This window comes from Equus asinus, chromosome 18 (assembly GCF_041296235.1).
Source record: "Equus asinus isolate D_3611 breed Donkey chromosome 18, EquAss-T2T_v2, whole genome shotgun sequence".
In the NCBI taxonomy this organism is placed as follows: domain Eukaryota; kingdom Metazoa; phylum Chordata; class Mammalia; order Perissodactyla; family Equidae; genus Equus; species Equus asinus.
In genome coordinates, this window is record NC_091807.1 from 31,477,205 (window position 1) to 31,493,390 (window position 16,186).

At 40.5% G+C, this 16,186-nt stretch overlaps 1 pseudogene; it reads left to right on the forward strand.

Annotated features, from left to right (window-relative positions):
- Positions 1-10,695: 10,695 nt before the first annotated feature.
- Positions 10,696-11,446, forward strand: LOC106832814 (transmembrane protein 106C-like; annotated as a pseudogene).
- Positions 11,447-16,186: the final 4,740 nt, after the last annotated feature.

A 16,186-nucleotide genomic window follows, 5' to 3' on the forward strand; every position in this document is an offset into this window, starting at 1 on the left:
GCCGGTATAAACCCACACAGCCACTTTGGGAAGCCCTAAAACGTCCACAGCTTTGATGTGTGAAATCTATTCCATAGAAAGGATCTGAACCATAGAAAACCTTTAAGCATAGAAAGGTTCTTGGTAGTTTTACTGATGACAACGAGAATCTAATTGTTTTAAAATAGAAAAATGGTTAAATTATGGTACATGTGGTAGAATATTTTTCTACTTGGTGCAATATGATCTGCAGTCATTAAGATAACGTCTACAGGGACGGGCCCGGGGCCGAGTGGTTGAGTTCGCGCGCCCTGCTCTGGCGGCCCAGGGTTTCGCAAGTTCGAATCCCGGGCACGGACATGGCGCCGCTCATCAAGCCATGCTGAGGCCGCATCCCACATGCCACAGCTAGAAGGACCCACAACTAAAAATACACAAGTATGTACTGGGGGGCTTTGGGAGAAAAAGGAAAAATAAAATCTTAAAAAAAAAAGATAACGTCTACAAATAGTTTACAACAACATGAGAGATCCTTATAATGTTAAATGAAAAATACAAGGCCCTAAGTTGTACACACAGGATGTTATGCACTATTTCAAAAGACTGTAAGAAAACATGCCACTGTGTTAATATCGTGTTAGTGGTGGGCTAACATGGCATTTATTTTCTTATTTATATGATTCTGTTTTCCTTTTCCTTTTTTTTTTCTTTGCAATAACTCTACATACTTTAATATTTGGGAAAAAATACATAAACTTTACCTGAAAATTCCCTGGATGCTGCCTCCTCAAGGTCGTGCTGGATGTATGCTGTCCCTTTTTGCCCATCTTTCCACAAAGGACTCCACCAGGAAGGAAAAATGGATGATGGATTGAAGCAAAAATGTTTGTCCTATCAATAGTATGTGTAGCCTTTTCAGTGACAACTCTTGGACCAGATAAACAGGCATGGGACGCCCAGACCAGCTGTGGAGGTCACCATCTCCCCTGTTCTGGGTGGAACAATGCCTACGCACCTGTCACCCAGTTATTGTGAAGACAGTGTGTATGGAAGTGTTTTCAAAAAGGTAAAATGTTATGGGAGTGGTGGTGTTCTTATTTCTCTTCCAGGTTCTCTCCATCCCACATATGATGCATTATTTTATTACGATGATACTGCCGTTGTCATTTCCTACTGTAACAGTAAGACAGATTTGCAGGTGAGAACAAGTGGATTCTGTTACTCTCGGTGAACTTGAAATGGTTTCTTCTTTTCTCTTGCTCTTCCTTCTCCTTCCCCTCTCTCAATCTCACCTCTTCCCATCATACAGGTGAGACTGATCCTAAAATAATCGCAACATCAACAGGGCCACAGCCCACAGAGCCCGTGGGTCATTTTTCTGTGGTTCCTCTACCTTCTCCATTTTTCTTGGTCCCTTCACTGGGGTCTGTCCCATGGGAGAGGGGTGGCAAACGTGGCCTGCTACTCCTCTCAGTGGGTTTATCTTCCTCTTCCATGAGCTCCCACCTCAATGCAGGTGACATCCCACCTCAGTGCAGGTGACATCCAAAGCCAGAGCTCCAGCCACTTCTCATTCTCAGGAAAATCTCAAATCTCAGCTCGCAACTTGGATGCTTTGCTTGTGCTCCTAACCCTGCTCACATGCTGCTGGAGATGGAAAGGCCGCGTCACCAGAAAGGATGGATCTTCAGTGTAACCCACCCAGGATGCACTTACGGAGGCCAGGATCATGCAGACAGTTCTTTGCTCTTCCCTCTGGCTGCCGTTCAGTTGGTGTCTAGATGCCCCTACATTAGTCTGGGGACCTTCCCTGCCCTTTGGCCCCCTTCATTATTGCTTTTTAACCGCTCTACCCCCATGGCTTCTACTATCCCAATGGGCAACTCTCACTTCTTACTGAGAAACACCTGGAAGGCAAGCAAACTTTCGCTAGTAGCAGCAGAGACTAACCTGGGCACAGTAGTATGCTAACATTATAATACTTCCTTCCCCTGAGAAGGACAAAGAGGAGGAAGGGCACTGAAGTCCTCATCCTGCCTCCCTGGTGACAGGTGAGGAGGTGCAGAATGATGGAAGAGAGCCCCACTCTGCCACGTGGGGCGTTGTCCCCCCACTGCTGTTCACAGCTCCATCAGCATCCCACGCCAATGGCTTGAGCTGCCTGTCTCAAGTCTCTTCTTTCCCCCTTCCTTGGCCAACATCTCCCCGTCTGATTCACTTGGTCGCAGGAGCTCTGCCTCAGTTTCCTCCCAGGACTCCTCTTTGGCTGGGAGTCCTTCACACAAGAGGCGTCCTTCCCAAACCTTGCAGTCTCCTGGCATTCCCCTAAAATCGCCTTGAGGATTGCTCCTGTTCCAAAGAGAACCACCCACAGCCTGCTCAGGGCCTTGCAGGCCATTCCAGCTCCTCGACCTCATTTCCCACAGCTCTGCTCCTCCGAGCTTCCAGACCAGCAGAAGAGGCGCTCCATTCGCTGTGTACACCCCGCCTTTCACCTGCTCCAGACCCTTCTCCCAGGGCTCTGCCCTCATTTCCAGCTTTACAAACCACAGGTTGATAATCATCCTTCAGCTTGGGCCTTAGACTCTCTTGAATCCTAGATCTTCAGCAGAGATCGAAGACTAGGGGACACTGGGCTCTGAGCCTCCAGGCAGAGGGTCCATTTGTTTGCTTTAATTTTGAATTAGTTAAGATTAAAAACTTGAGAGCTCTTTGATGAAACACATAGATTTCTGGCTTCTCTTACAAAACTTGAGGGATCTAGAAACTTCACATCCACCTTTGACAGAGCAACAAATGGCTTCAGCCCCTTTCTACCAAAAGGCAAACTAGAGAGTTTGCCACAGGCCCCACCACTCTACATTGTCCTCCACAGGGACATGTGGCAGCCCCACTGACTGAATGTCTTGCCTGGTTCTGTAGGGATTGAGTTGGCTGCTTCCATCTGAGGCCATTCCTTTCCCTGACAAACTTTCTGCAAAGCCCCTTATCTGGCTGTTCCCTCACTTTGCAAACCTGAGAACTCATTTCCTCATTGAAGTGTTTTTGTCCTGGCTAATTTGTTGTGTTACAAGTACTTTTCGGCTGGGTCAGACGTGTGTTCTGTTTATCCTTTTAGAGTAATGATTCTTAATTTTCTCAGTTGCTTCTTGGGAATCTGAGAAATGCTATAGTTCCCCCATCCCCACCCCAAATGCACACATGTGCAACATTTTACCTACAATTCAGGAGATTGATGAACCCCTGATGTGCCAGGTGATTCGTGGCTGTCACGTTAGAAGCTGTTGATTTAGGGCAAAGACTATCTTTTCCATTAAACTCAAGTCTGTAGTGTGGATTCTATGGGTCTCCACTGTGTATTGTGCTCAACAAATGCCACTCAATGTTTCCTGACGGGGGGACTGCAAGATTGCCCATTAAAATAGTCATTAAGGGGCCAGCCCCGTGGCCAAGTGGTTACGTTTGTGCACTCCGCTTTAGTGGCCCAGGGTTTCGCTGGTTCGGATCCTGGGCGCGGACATAGCACCAATCGTCAGGCCACGCTGAGGCAGCATCCCACATAGCACAACCAGAGGCACTCACAGCTAGAATATACACTCATGTACCAGGGGGCTTTGGGGAGAAGAAGAAGAAGGGAAAAAAAGATTGGTAATAGATGTTAGTGCAGGTGCCAATCTTAGGGAAAAAAAAAAACTTCTACCAAAAAAAAAAAGGTTATTTAAGCTGCCTCTGGCCAGGCCTTGGGAGACGTCTGCACTAATTCTCGGCACCCTTGAGTCACCCATGGAAGAGGATGCCACTAACTATGGACCCATCAATTCAGGCATTACATCTGCCCTTGCATTTGGCAAATAACCACAACCTTAACCTTACTATGAAAAGAGTACATATCCAATTGAGAAAGCTTTTCCAAAAGAAATACCAGAGTTGTTTTTTTCACCCCCGCCCCTTTGCCTCCCTCCGCCCCTTTTTGTCCTGCAATAATGCTGTGCTGATAGGAACATGGATAAATTAATTACACTCTGGAATGTTATTTATGGCTAAGAAAGAACACTAAAGCTACACATACAATGTTTGACGTTTGAACACAAATATTGCCCTTCTGTTTTTTTTTAAAAAAACCAATCAGTCTAGTTTATGCAGATGTATGTATAATCCTTTTAAATGCTGTGGATTTAAAACACAGAGGTAACAGTACACTGGATGTTTTAGCTAAAGAACAAGGCGACACAGGAATGAGATTAGCATCTTTTCAGTAGCTTGCAAGTCTGATATTATTTTGGTGTACCTCCAATTCCTGATAACATAGAAGCACTGTCGTAGCCAAAGGGCCAGAAATGGAAGGACATTGGCAAGCCTGAATGTAAAACCAGTGCAAGCAGCCTTTCTGGGAAGGTGTGCGAAGGTCACTTTTTAGAAACAAGACTGTTCACCACCATGGTCGTGGCCTCTGTGATGTTTCAACCAGGACCCTGAGCCTGGTAGTCTGGATTAACATGCGTTGCTGCAGATCCTCCATGGGGATTGAAGGACCAAGAGAAGAAATCAGAGCTGGTGTCTGGTATGCCTCAAAGGAGGATGAAAGGAAGTATATTCTAAAGAAATCTTTAGAAAAGCCAATCCCAAAATACCCTTATGGGCAAAATTTGTAAACAGTCAAAAGATGTTGATGACAACCTTGACCTTCGGATTCATCCTTGTTCTAATTAATGTCCTAATTAACTCAGACCTAATTGAACTCAGACCTCTTTCCTTAAGATTTTTCTCAATAAATAAATTTCTCCTTTGATGACTGGTCAGTTCAATTCAGTGTTTATCGAGTTCCCACATGGGCAGTATGTAGGGCACACAATCTGATGTCCAATTCGCCCACCTTGCAAGAGTAGAGCTCAAATGCCCCTTCTCTCACCAACCTGACCCCTCCCCCAACACACACAAAGACTTTCTGGAAGAAGTGGTCTTCTCTCCCTGCTGGGGACCACTGCGCAGGTTGCAACAGCACCCAGGTGTCACCTTTCATCTCAGCCCTCTGTACCCTTCTGTTCTCAGGACCGTTCTTCTCTGTTCTTTTCTGAAGCCCCCATCAAAGACCATATCAGCTTTTTCCAGGAATCTAACAAGAGCTTCCAGGCTGATCTCCTGGCCAAGTCTGGCCCTCTTCATCTGTCCTGGTGTGGTCCATTTTACCATCTTCCACCTCACACGTCAGTAATCAGTGATGACGTTGGATCTCCTCATGAGCTGTAAGCTCCCAGAGGACACGGTCTACCAACTGGTTTGCCTCTAGTCCTCCAGTGTGACCACCAAGAAGCCTGGCACACAGAAAGGGATTCATGGATATCTCTGGAGTGGATAACCAGTTACTCTTCTATCCGTGATTTAGAGGGCACCCCTTCCTGGACCAGACTGTACCACCTGGTGTGCCTGAACGTAACAGAACCTCAGTGAACATTCGCTGAGTTGAGTTGAATTTAACGGAATGTGGGAGCATGGAAATTTGGACTAGAGAGGTAAATAGAAGGAATAAGTGTGAATGATATTATCAAAATTAAAACCCATCTCTGTGAGAGCAGATCCAACCTTTTCTCCTCTGATATTGATCTTCTGGAAATTGCAAAATGCCCAAGGTATCATAAGCTTTGGACCATTGCGGGAAGGAATCGTCTTTAACAAACGCCATGATTGTTCAGTGTTCTATTTCTCTGGGTAGCGCGTGACCTGGAGACGAACATGGGTTGGGCTCTGGAGCCCCGTGTGGGGCCCAGGCTCTGAAGGTCGCCATCCATTCACTAAACCTGAGCTCAGGCACTTGAACTCCCCGTTTCTCGTTTTGTTCATCACTCGGGTGGTAAGAATACCTGTTCTATTTGACTCATCGTGTCGGTGTGATGAAGAAAAATAGCTTCTTAAAATCTCTGTTCAACAAGGCAGTGAACTGAAAATGAGAAAGATAGGGGAGAGTGTTCTGGACAAGACAGCCCAATGAGTTCCTGCTTTGATCCATCCTTCAGCTCCGAACACAAAGCAATGACAGATAAGGTATAAAAATAGAAAGCTAAAAAGAGATGTCTGGCTCAACAGAGGCCGAAGAAAAACTGCTGGAAGCCTCTGACCCACTGGGCTCTTTGTTTAAAATCAGCAAGGAGTTTGGCTCCTGTGGGGAAAACCCAAGATGGCAGACGGGCACCTACATTGTGGATGTCTGGAACTGGGGTGGGAGCCCCGAAAGAAAGACAGGGTGGCTTTCCATTGCCTAGAGATTTTAGAAGAATGAGGCTCTAGAATGCCAGGATGGAGACCCAACCCCCAGCCCAGACTGAACCTAGTCACATACTGGCCTCATGATGGCATGGATGTCCCAGGATCACTATGGGACAGAAACCCCAAACTGCCATTATAAAATCTGGTCCAGGATGAAATTCCAGAGGCCAGGTGGAAGCTATTACAATAATGCTGGTCAGGGAGTGGCTGGCTAGGCGGGGTGGAGGCAGGTGGGCAGAAAAATGAAAAGAAACAGAAAGACAAAACCCACTCAAAATGAGCCCAAAAGTCACAATTCTAAAACACGTGAGGAAATCTAATAGTAAGGACAGACTTGACTCATTTAATGCAGCTAGGACACTCTAATACCAAACCACACGAGGACAGGATGAAAAAGAAAAATCACTAGTCAACACCAATCCCGAAAATGGATGCAAAGATGCTAGATAAAATATCAGCAAACTGAATTTAGCAATTCTAAAATAAACACTATATCACAACAGAGGTAATTTATTCCAGGAATGTCAGATTGGTTTAACACGGTATAATATAAGAAAACTGATGGATGCAGTTAACATATTAGCAGTATTAATATTAATATTATGATGTGATGGTTAATTTTATGTGGCAACTTCACTGGGCCACACAGAGTCAGGTATTTGTTCCAACATTATTCTGGGTGTTACTGTGAGGATATTTTTGGATGAGATTAACATTTAAATCCATACACTGAGTAAAGCAGATTGCTCTCCCCAGTGTGGGTGGGCCTTACTCAATCAGTTGAAGACCTGATTAAAACAAAAGGCTGACTCTCCCCTGAGTAAGAGAGAATTCTCCTACCTGACAGCCTTCAACTGGAACACAGGCTCTTCCTGGTTCTACTGCAGCCTGCCAGCCTTCAGACTCAAACTGGGACGCAGGCTCTGCAGATTTTAGACTTGCATCCTCCATCACAGTGGGAGTCAATTCCTTGAAATGTCTCTTTGTATATGTATATATAATATGTACACATTATATATGTGTGTGTGTATGTGCGTGTGTGTAAAATCTCTGATTGTTTCCATTTTTCAGGAGAACTCTGGCTGATGTATATGGTATTATCATCAAATTTTTTAAGTAACTTATTAAATGAGAAAAACCGCATGAGCATTCATTTCTTTATTTAATTAACATCCATGTATCAAGCATCTATGATGTGCCAGGCACTGTTTCAGGCACTGCATGGCAGGGACCAACAAAGCAGACAAAAAAAATCTCTTTTCCCAGGAGGCTTATGCTCAATTTGGTGGGAGGAGTAGGGGAAAGAGCAACAATAACAAATAAATAAATAAAATTGATAGTATGTTAAAAATTTAGAAGTGCTATAGAAAAAATAAAGCAGAGAAGGGGAGTAGGGAGTGCTGACCAGGGGTGGGGGGAGGTTGTAATTTGAGGAGGATGGCAAGGGAAGACCTCATTGAAAAAGCGACATTTGAAGAAAGGTCTTAAGGAAGGAAGGGAGCAAGTTGTTCTGGGACCTGGGAGACCTCAGGCACCTGCATGACCTCAGGCCCCTGCATGACCTCAGGCACCTGGGAGGAGGCAGAGAGAGCAGTAAATGTGATGTCCTTAAGATGGTAAAGGTCTGATTCTAGGAAAAATAAGTACGTTAGAGTGGCTGGAAAGAGGGAACCAAAAGGTGGACGGAAGGGAAGAGAGGCCCTGAGAGAGATGGGGGAAAGATTTTGTAGAGATTTTATAACCCTTTGTAAGATGGGAAAAAATTGTACGTTTCTGAACACAGGAAAGATATGCTTTGACTTACATTTTGGTGTGCTCACTCTGACTGCCTTGTTGAGAAATGACTGAAGATGCTGAAGAAAACAGACTGTTCAGGAAGGTAAATAGAGATGGTGGTGGCTTGGACCAAGAAGCTAGCAAAGAAAATGGCATGAATTGATCAGATTCTGGATTATATTCATTACTTATTTAAAGTCACATTTATTGAGGTATAATTTACATTCAATAAAATTTATCACTTTGAGGTATAAAATTTGAGGAATTTTAACAAATATATAGTCATAGATTCACCATCACAATAAAGGTATAGAATGTTTCCCTCTCCCGAAAAGTCCCAGTGTGTCCCTTTGTAGCAATCCTTTCTCCTAGACCTTGGCAACCACCGATCTGATTTCTGTCCACACAGTTTCACCTTTTCCAGAATGTCATATAAATGGAATCACACAGATTGTAACCTTCATGTCTGGCTTCGGTTACAATGATTTGGAGATTCATCCATGTTGTTTCAGGTGTCAGAAGTTTGTTCCTTTATATTGCTGTTTCGTATTTCATTATAGATATACCACAATTTATCCATCACTAGTTAATAGACATTAAGGTTGTTTCTACTTTAGGGTTCTTATGAGAAAAATTGCTAAGAACATCCACTTACAGGTCTTTATGTTGCACCTATGTTTTTATTTCTCTTGGGTAAATACTTAGGAGAAGTAGTTGTATGCTTAACTTTATAAGAAACTTTCAAATATTTTTTTGAATTGATTGTACCATTTTGCATTCCTACCTATAGCATGCGAGATTTCCAGTTGCTCCCCGTCCTTGCCAGCATTCAGAATGGTCAGTTTTAAAAATTTTAGTCATTCTAGTAGGTGTGTAGTGGTCTCTCACTGTGGTTTTAGTTTGAATTTTCTAAATGACTAATGATATTGTATATCTTTTCATATGTTGCTTGGTTCTCCATATCTCTGGATTGACGTCTTTATCTGATAGGCATTTTGCAAATATTTTCTCCCAGTGTGAAGCTTGTCTTTCATTTCATTGACAATGTCTTTCAAAGAGCAAATTATGAAGTCTAATTTATTAAATTTAATTTTGATTAATGCTTTTTTAATCTTAGGAATGTGTTTGTCTAACCGAAGATCACTAAGATTTTCTTCTATGTTTTCTTTTAGAAGTTTTATAGTTTTTGGTTGTACATTTAGCTTATGATCCACCTGAGCTGAATTTTTTATGAGTGGAGGAAAGGTTGAGGATTGTTTTTGTCTGGCAATATCCCACTGTCATGTTCCATTAGCATTTGTTGAAAAGACTGATCTTTCTCCATTGAATTACATGGGCTTAGACTATCACAACCAGCTAGACTACCATTTTGGAATAAGGCAAACTAAAGTGGTTTTCAGAATTTCAAAAATGAAAAGAATTCACATTCACTAAAAGAACTATAAATGGTTGTACTTCAGCCAGAAGAAAAGAGGACAAGAAGGAATGTGTGAAATTCAAGATAAAAGGGTAATCACTGAAATTGATAAAGTATCTTAATAGGTTTAATATCTATTAAATTAATAAAATGATAATGATTAATTTAGAGGTCTTAAAAAGGGTAAGATTAATTACATGGATGAAAGTTCAATGGATAAGTGAAGTTTTCTGGGATCCTTGATGTGATCAGGAAGAAGATAGAAATATTGAATAACTAGAAACTTCATAGGAAAATTATTAAATTCATAGTTCACTAAGTATGCTAAAGATTTATAGGTAATTATGAAAAGAATAGAAAAAAATCTGTAAGTTGCAAGCAACAAACTAAATTCCCTTTTTAAAATAAAAGTGAATATAGCATGCTTTACCAAACCAATGGAAAACAGGAGGGAAAAACACTTTAAGAAAAAAGTTCTTAAACAGAAATAAAAAATAAGATGATAGAAATATATCCAAATATATCAATAATCATAATATCTTTGAACAGTATAAACACACATGAAAAGCCTAGGATTTTCACGTTGAATAATAAAGTAAAATCTAACTATATACTGCTTACAAGACACATATCTGAAATAAAACCAAATCAAAAAGTTGAAAATTAAGTCATGAGAAAACATGCTAAGCCAGGTATAAATGACAGAAACCTAAGGCAGCAATATTAACACAAGAAAAAAGTAAAAATTCAGGTAATTAATAGGATACAAAGGCCACCACAATTTAATAAAAGGAAACAATCTGCCAGGAAGATATTAAAATTATAGGTTTGTATGCACCTAAGTACACAGGCTCAAAAACATAAAACAATAGTGGCAGATTTACAAGAAATTGGGGTATCTACATTAAGAGGAATTGGGTTGTGGAGAGAGGTTTAACATCCTTCTCTCAGAAACTAATAGATCTCCCCACCTCAAAAAAATAGTAAGCATAAAGAATATTTGAGTAACAGAATGAACAAGCTTTATTGAGTAGATACATAGAACCCTGCACCCAACTAACAGAGAATATACATTCTTTACGAGTGCCCCTGGAACACTCTCAAAAGTTGGCTGTGAACGAGGTCACAAAAGAAGTCTCAACAAATTTTTAAACATCAGTTTTATACAGACTGGGTTCTACGACTAAAATGCAATTAAGTTATAAATCGGTATGTGCAGCTCTGAAAACCAAAGAGGCAGGATGTGACACAAGTGGCACACCATGGCCATGGGGTCCCATGCTTGCCCCCTCTCCTCTTCCTGAAAGGGAAAGAGAGAAGATGACAGGGAGGATTTGCAGCCTGAACAAGAGCAGGAAGGAGCCATTGCCCAGTTCCCACATGTGGAGTTCATGGGGTGAGATAGCATTACAGTCTCATGTGTCAAGGGACAGGTTACCTTCCAAAAGAGGAAGCGAATGAGTAGGTGGGTTCAATCCCACACAGAGATCAGAGATTGTGCCCTCAGAGAACTAAGCAGTGTGTCCTCCTGTCCACCCTGTTCTGTCTCCTGGCATCTGAGTGGGGGTATTCTTCCTGCTTCTGCATTCAGTCCTTGCGGATGATTATAGCATCAAAGTAGTGAAAGTCACGTTTAATAAGCAGAACTCCCCTGTAATCCTTGCCAACGTGGCCACCCTGAAAATCACGAACTCCAACTTCTATCCTATGGGAGGAGCCAGCCTGTCCAGTCATGTTCAGTACATGAACACAATGTTTGGGACATATACGACAACTAATGCTTCCTTCATTTGACCTTGGAGTGAGCAACTGGTGAATTTTACCACAAAGGCTGAGATGGGAGTACCATTTTCCTATGCGTGCTTTTTCTGCATAGTACCTGATGTCCTGGACCACAACATAGTGATCTTCATGTGAACTTCCGTGAAGCTTTCATTCATTGGCCACATGACCTGGAGATCCTTGGAGACACATCACTATGTGGATTGTGGAGCAAATTCCATATCTGTTTAGAGACTGACCTTGGTTCTTCCACGGCAGCACCTGTCAGGAGAGAGCACAGCATCTTTCCCCAAGGCCTGAGTTCCATGCTTACCTTGGGTAGTGTAAGCAGAGAAACTGGTTGTCTTAATCCCCAGCAAACATCCTCCTGCCACTTGGGAGGGAAAATCTCTAAGTACCATTTATGTTTCTCAGAACTACCCAGTATCTAGCCTGTGCCCAGCAAATAGTAGACACTCAATAGAATTTGAAGAATTTAATTTAGATCCTTTCAGTGTTCTTGGGGCATTATCAATTGAAATCACACCACAGTTCTAGGTTATCAAACCACCGAGTGGCACAGAGATAGGACTGTGACGGCAGCTGCAGACCTGTTATTGGTGCCTCATCTGTGCAGAAGTGACAGCAGGAAGGGAGCCTCTGAATACGCAAAAGAAGAAAGCACAGACCCATTCAACATGTGATTTTTTTTCTCCTGCTCACAAATATGTAGGATCTTTTTAAAAAGAAAAAAATGTGTTTTTTTCCTATAGAAAATTACAATTATTTTTACCAAGAGCTTCTATGGGGTTTGATGTGCCCTCATCCATTGGCTGGAACACGGACTAATGATTTGATAGAAAAATAAATCCTGCTTTTGAGTTTTAAAAAGTTATAAATCAATAATAAATACATATAGTCAATAAACATTCATATATCTGAAAACCAGAAACCAAATTCATGTCTACCTAACTCACTAGTTAAAGAAGAAAACATTGTAGAAATAATAAGATATTAAATGACATCGGAAAGTGTTATATATGAAAACCTCTGGGTTCATAAAGTGGCTTATAGAGGTTAGTTTATAGCATTAAATACATTTTTAAATAGAAAAATGATAGAAAATAAACTCAAAAAGCAAAAGAACTATGAGATAAACCAAAGAAAGAATTAAATTTTAAACTAAGAACAGAAATTAACAAAAAAGAAGACAAAGAAAATTGAAAAAGATCAACTAAATGAAAAGCCACTCAAGAAACATAATTTGAATATTTGGATGAAATATATATATTTTTTTCCAGAAAAAATAAATTTCCAGAGTTAATTCATGAATAAATAGAATTTCAGCAGAAAGCTAGAATTTATAAAGAGTATTCAGTGGATGGATTTACTACCTGATTAGTTACAGCTGAAGAAAAGATTAATGAATTAGAAGATGTCACTTAAAAGTATGTAGAGTGATGCACAAGAGAAAAAATACTGGAAAATACAAAAAGGAGTATAAGAGATATAGGAAAAGGGACAAAAACAAATGCAGTTGGAGCCCCAGAAGTAGAGAAGAAGTAGATGGAGCAGAAGCAATATTTGAAGAGATAGGGATTGAGAATTTCCCTAAACTGATTTTAAAAAGTCAAGGCACAGCTTAAAGAGGTGTTAAAAACGTCAGGCAAAATTACTTCAAAGAAAGTCACACATAGGCACATCATAATAAAAATGCAGAAAACAACAGAGAAAATCTTAAAATCAGACAGAGGAAAAGAAAGATGCATAACTTCAAAGAATCTTCAATAAGATACATATCTTATTTCTCAAAAGGAATGATAGAATCCAAAAGAGAATGGAACGACATCTTCAAAGTGCTGAAATAAAATAACTGCCAACCTAGAATTCTATACCCAGTGAACACATCCTTTAAAATTGAAGGCAAAATAAAGATTTTTAATAATTCAGTGAGCATGTTGTAATCTCTGCTGTTGTTACTGAAATAATAATGAAAGAACATAGTGATAATAAATTAATGATGAGGAAATATGAAATAAAGTAGCTTCATTAGTCCAAAAAAGGAAAGAAAGAAAAGGAAGATAGACAGGTGGAACTAATAGAAAACGATTATTTAGATAGTAGATTTAAACCCAAACACATGAATAATTACAGTATGTATAAAAGACAGAATACTCCAAGGAAAAGACAAAGATTATCAGACAAGATAAAAGCACAAAACTTGCTATATGTGCTTCATAAGAAACACCTTTTAAATATAAGGATGCAGAAATGTTGAAAGTAAAAGAACAGAAAACAATGCACCACGCAAACACTAAACAAAAGAAAGTTGGTGTAAGTACACTAATACCTGACAAAATAGACTAAGAAGCATATTAGACATACGAAGGAGCATTTTATAATGATAAAAGACAATTCATCAGCGAGATATAAAAATTCTAGATTTGTATATACTTAACATATCATCAATATATAAAGCAAAAACTATAGAATGAAAAAGAGAAAAAGACAAATTATAAACAGAGTGGAATTTTAACACACTTCTCTCAGGAACTAATTAAACAGATAAATGAATTGTGGTACCTCCGTAAATGAAATGTTATTCAGCAATAAAAGGAACGAGTATCAAGCCGTGAAAAGATATGGAGGAAACATAAGTGCCTATTACTAACTGAAAGAAGCCAGTATGAAAAGAGTACTTATAGTATGATTCCAATTACTTGACATTCTGAAAAATGCAAAACTATAGACACAGTAAAGTGATCAGCGGTTGCCAGGGTTCAGGGGGAGAAGGGAAGAATGAATAGGTGAGCACGGGGGATTTTTAGGGCAGTAAAGTTATTGGTTTGGTTTTTTTTTTAAAGACTGACACCTGAGCTAACATCTGTTGCCAATCTTTTCCTTCTTCTTCTTCTCCCCAAAGCCCCCAGTACATAGTTGTATATTCTAGATCTGGGTCCTTCTAGATGTGCTATGTGGGACGCCACCTCAGCACGGCTTGATGAGTGGTGTTAGGTTTGCACCCAGAATCTAAACCAGTGAAACCCTGGGCCACTGAAGCAGAACGCGTGAACTTAACCACTCAGCCACGGGGCCAGCCCCAGGGCAGTAAAGTTATTGCAATGTAAATTCTTAGGGCAGTAAAATTACCGTATGGTGGATACAAGATATGCATTTGTCAAAACCTACAGAACAAAGAATGAATTTTAATGAATGCAAGTTTTAAAAAATTATTTAGGAGGTTGGAGATCCCAGGAAGGAAGGCAGACTGTGACAAGAGAATTTAACTGTGTTACAAATGTATGAAACAACCTCACTAAGGGGGTGAAGAGGCACAGGGAGAGATGTTGACCTAAGTATCTTTGGAAATGAGTGAGATCTACAAGACTAAAGGCAAGAGAAACTGCGTATGAGCACTGTACTCTAGTTGATAAAGTTATTTCCCACAGGGGTCCTGGTGAACAATTCCAATACTGCTATATATAATTTATACTGGAATGGAACAAGTATGTGAATGGATGGTGGATGGTGGGAACCAGGTTTCTCACCACTGGAGTGGGAGTTCATCAATAAGCAAGGGAAGGAAGCCAGAATGATCTATGTAGTGATGGATTTGAGTTGGAGATATCAGTATGACTTCACATTTAGCTTAATGTAGATACAGATGGTTATACATACAAGTATGTACAGATGAGTATATATAGACGATTTAGTACAAACATACATCCTTTTTGCTCTGTCATCTGAGAGAGCCTATGGGAAACGACATCCCAGTAACAACAAGCAAGCCTAGCACCCGGATCTTGGTTTTCAATACTATTCTCCAATAAAAGGAAATCAGTGCTCCTTGGAGAAACGGCTCATCCTAAGACTGGGGCAGGAAATATACAACAGGAGCCTAGAGCGTCTGGTAGTCCTCAAAAGCAAGGAAGTGCTCAAAACTAAACTAAACTAAACATTGATGGGGTGTATGTCAAAGAAACCCAAGAGCCAATTGAGAGAATTCCCAACTGTCAAAGCCAGAACCTCTGAGCAACAAAACAAAGTAGTATTGGATTATAACGCAAAGTATAAAGTAAATATCCATGAGTACAAGCTGATATAAAAATGACTGAATAAATTAATAAATGAGGAAGAAGAGACAAATCTCGCATGTGGAGAAATTCCAAATAATTTGTATAGATACTCTGCCTGCAAGGAGCGGGAGTAAAACTCCCCACCACTCGGTAAGTGAGTGCTGTGCATAATGACTTCCTTCCAAAGTGTGCAGTATGGAAGGGGAGAGAAAAAGAGTAACTTTACAGCAGAAAAACCTGACAAACACCTCAGATGAGTGACCAAGGCCACTATCGACAGTCATAAATCGTGCTGCATGCACGTTTGCTATGATGTGATGAGAATGGCATTTCCCCTCTGTGGTCCTCCTCCCAACAACCTATAACTCAGTCTCATCACCAGAAAAACATTAGACAAATCTCAATAGAGGGGCATTCTACAAAAATACCTGACCCGTCCTCAAAATCCTCGAGCGTATCAAAAAAGGGCAAGTCTGAGACATGACAACTACACGTAATGCGGGATCCTGGAACAGAAAAAAAGGACCCTAGGTAAAGAGAAGGAAAATTGAAATGAATTATGAACTTTTGTTAATAACATGTCAACATTGGTTTATTCCTTGTAACAAATGTGCCATATTAACGTAAGAGGTCAATAATAGGAGAGACTGGATGTGACATATACGGGAGCTCTCTGTCCTATCTTCTCAATTTTTCTGAAAGTCTAAAACTGTTTTAAAAAATAAAGTCTATTTTAAAAAATTTTAAATAACAAACTACTTCCATGCAAAAAAATAGATGAATCTCTCGGATATAAAGTTGAGCAAAAGAAGCCAGCCACAAGTCTACAAACTCTGTGATTCCTTCTATAGAGTTTTCAGACTGATAACTGTGGTGTGAGAAGGCAGGAAAGTGTTTCCTTTGGGAGAGTGGGGCA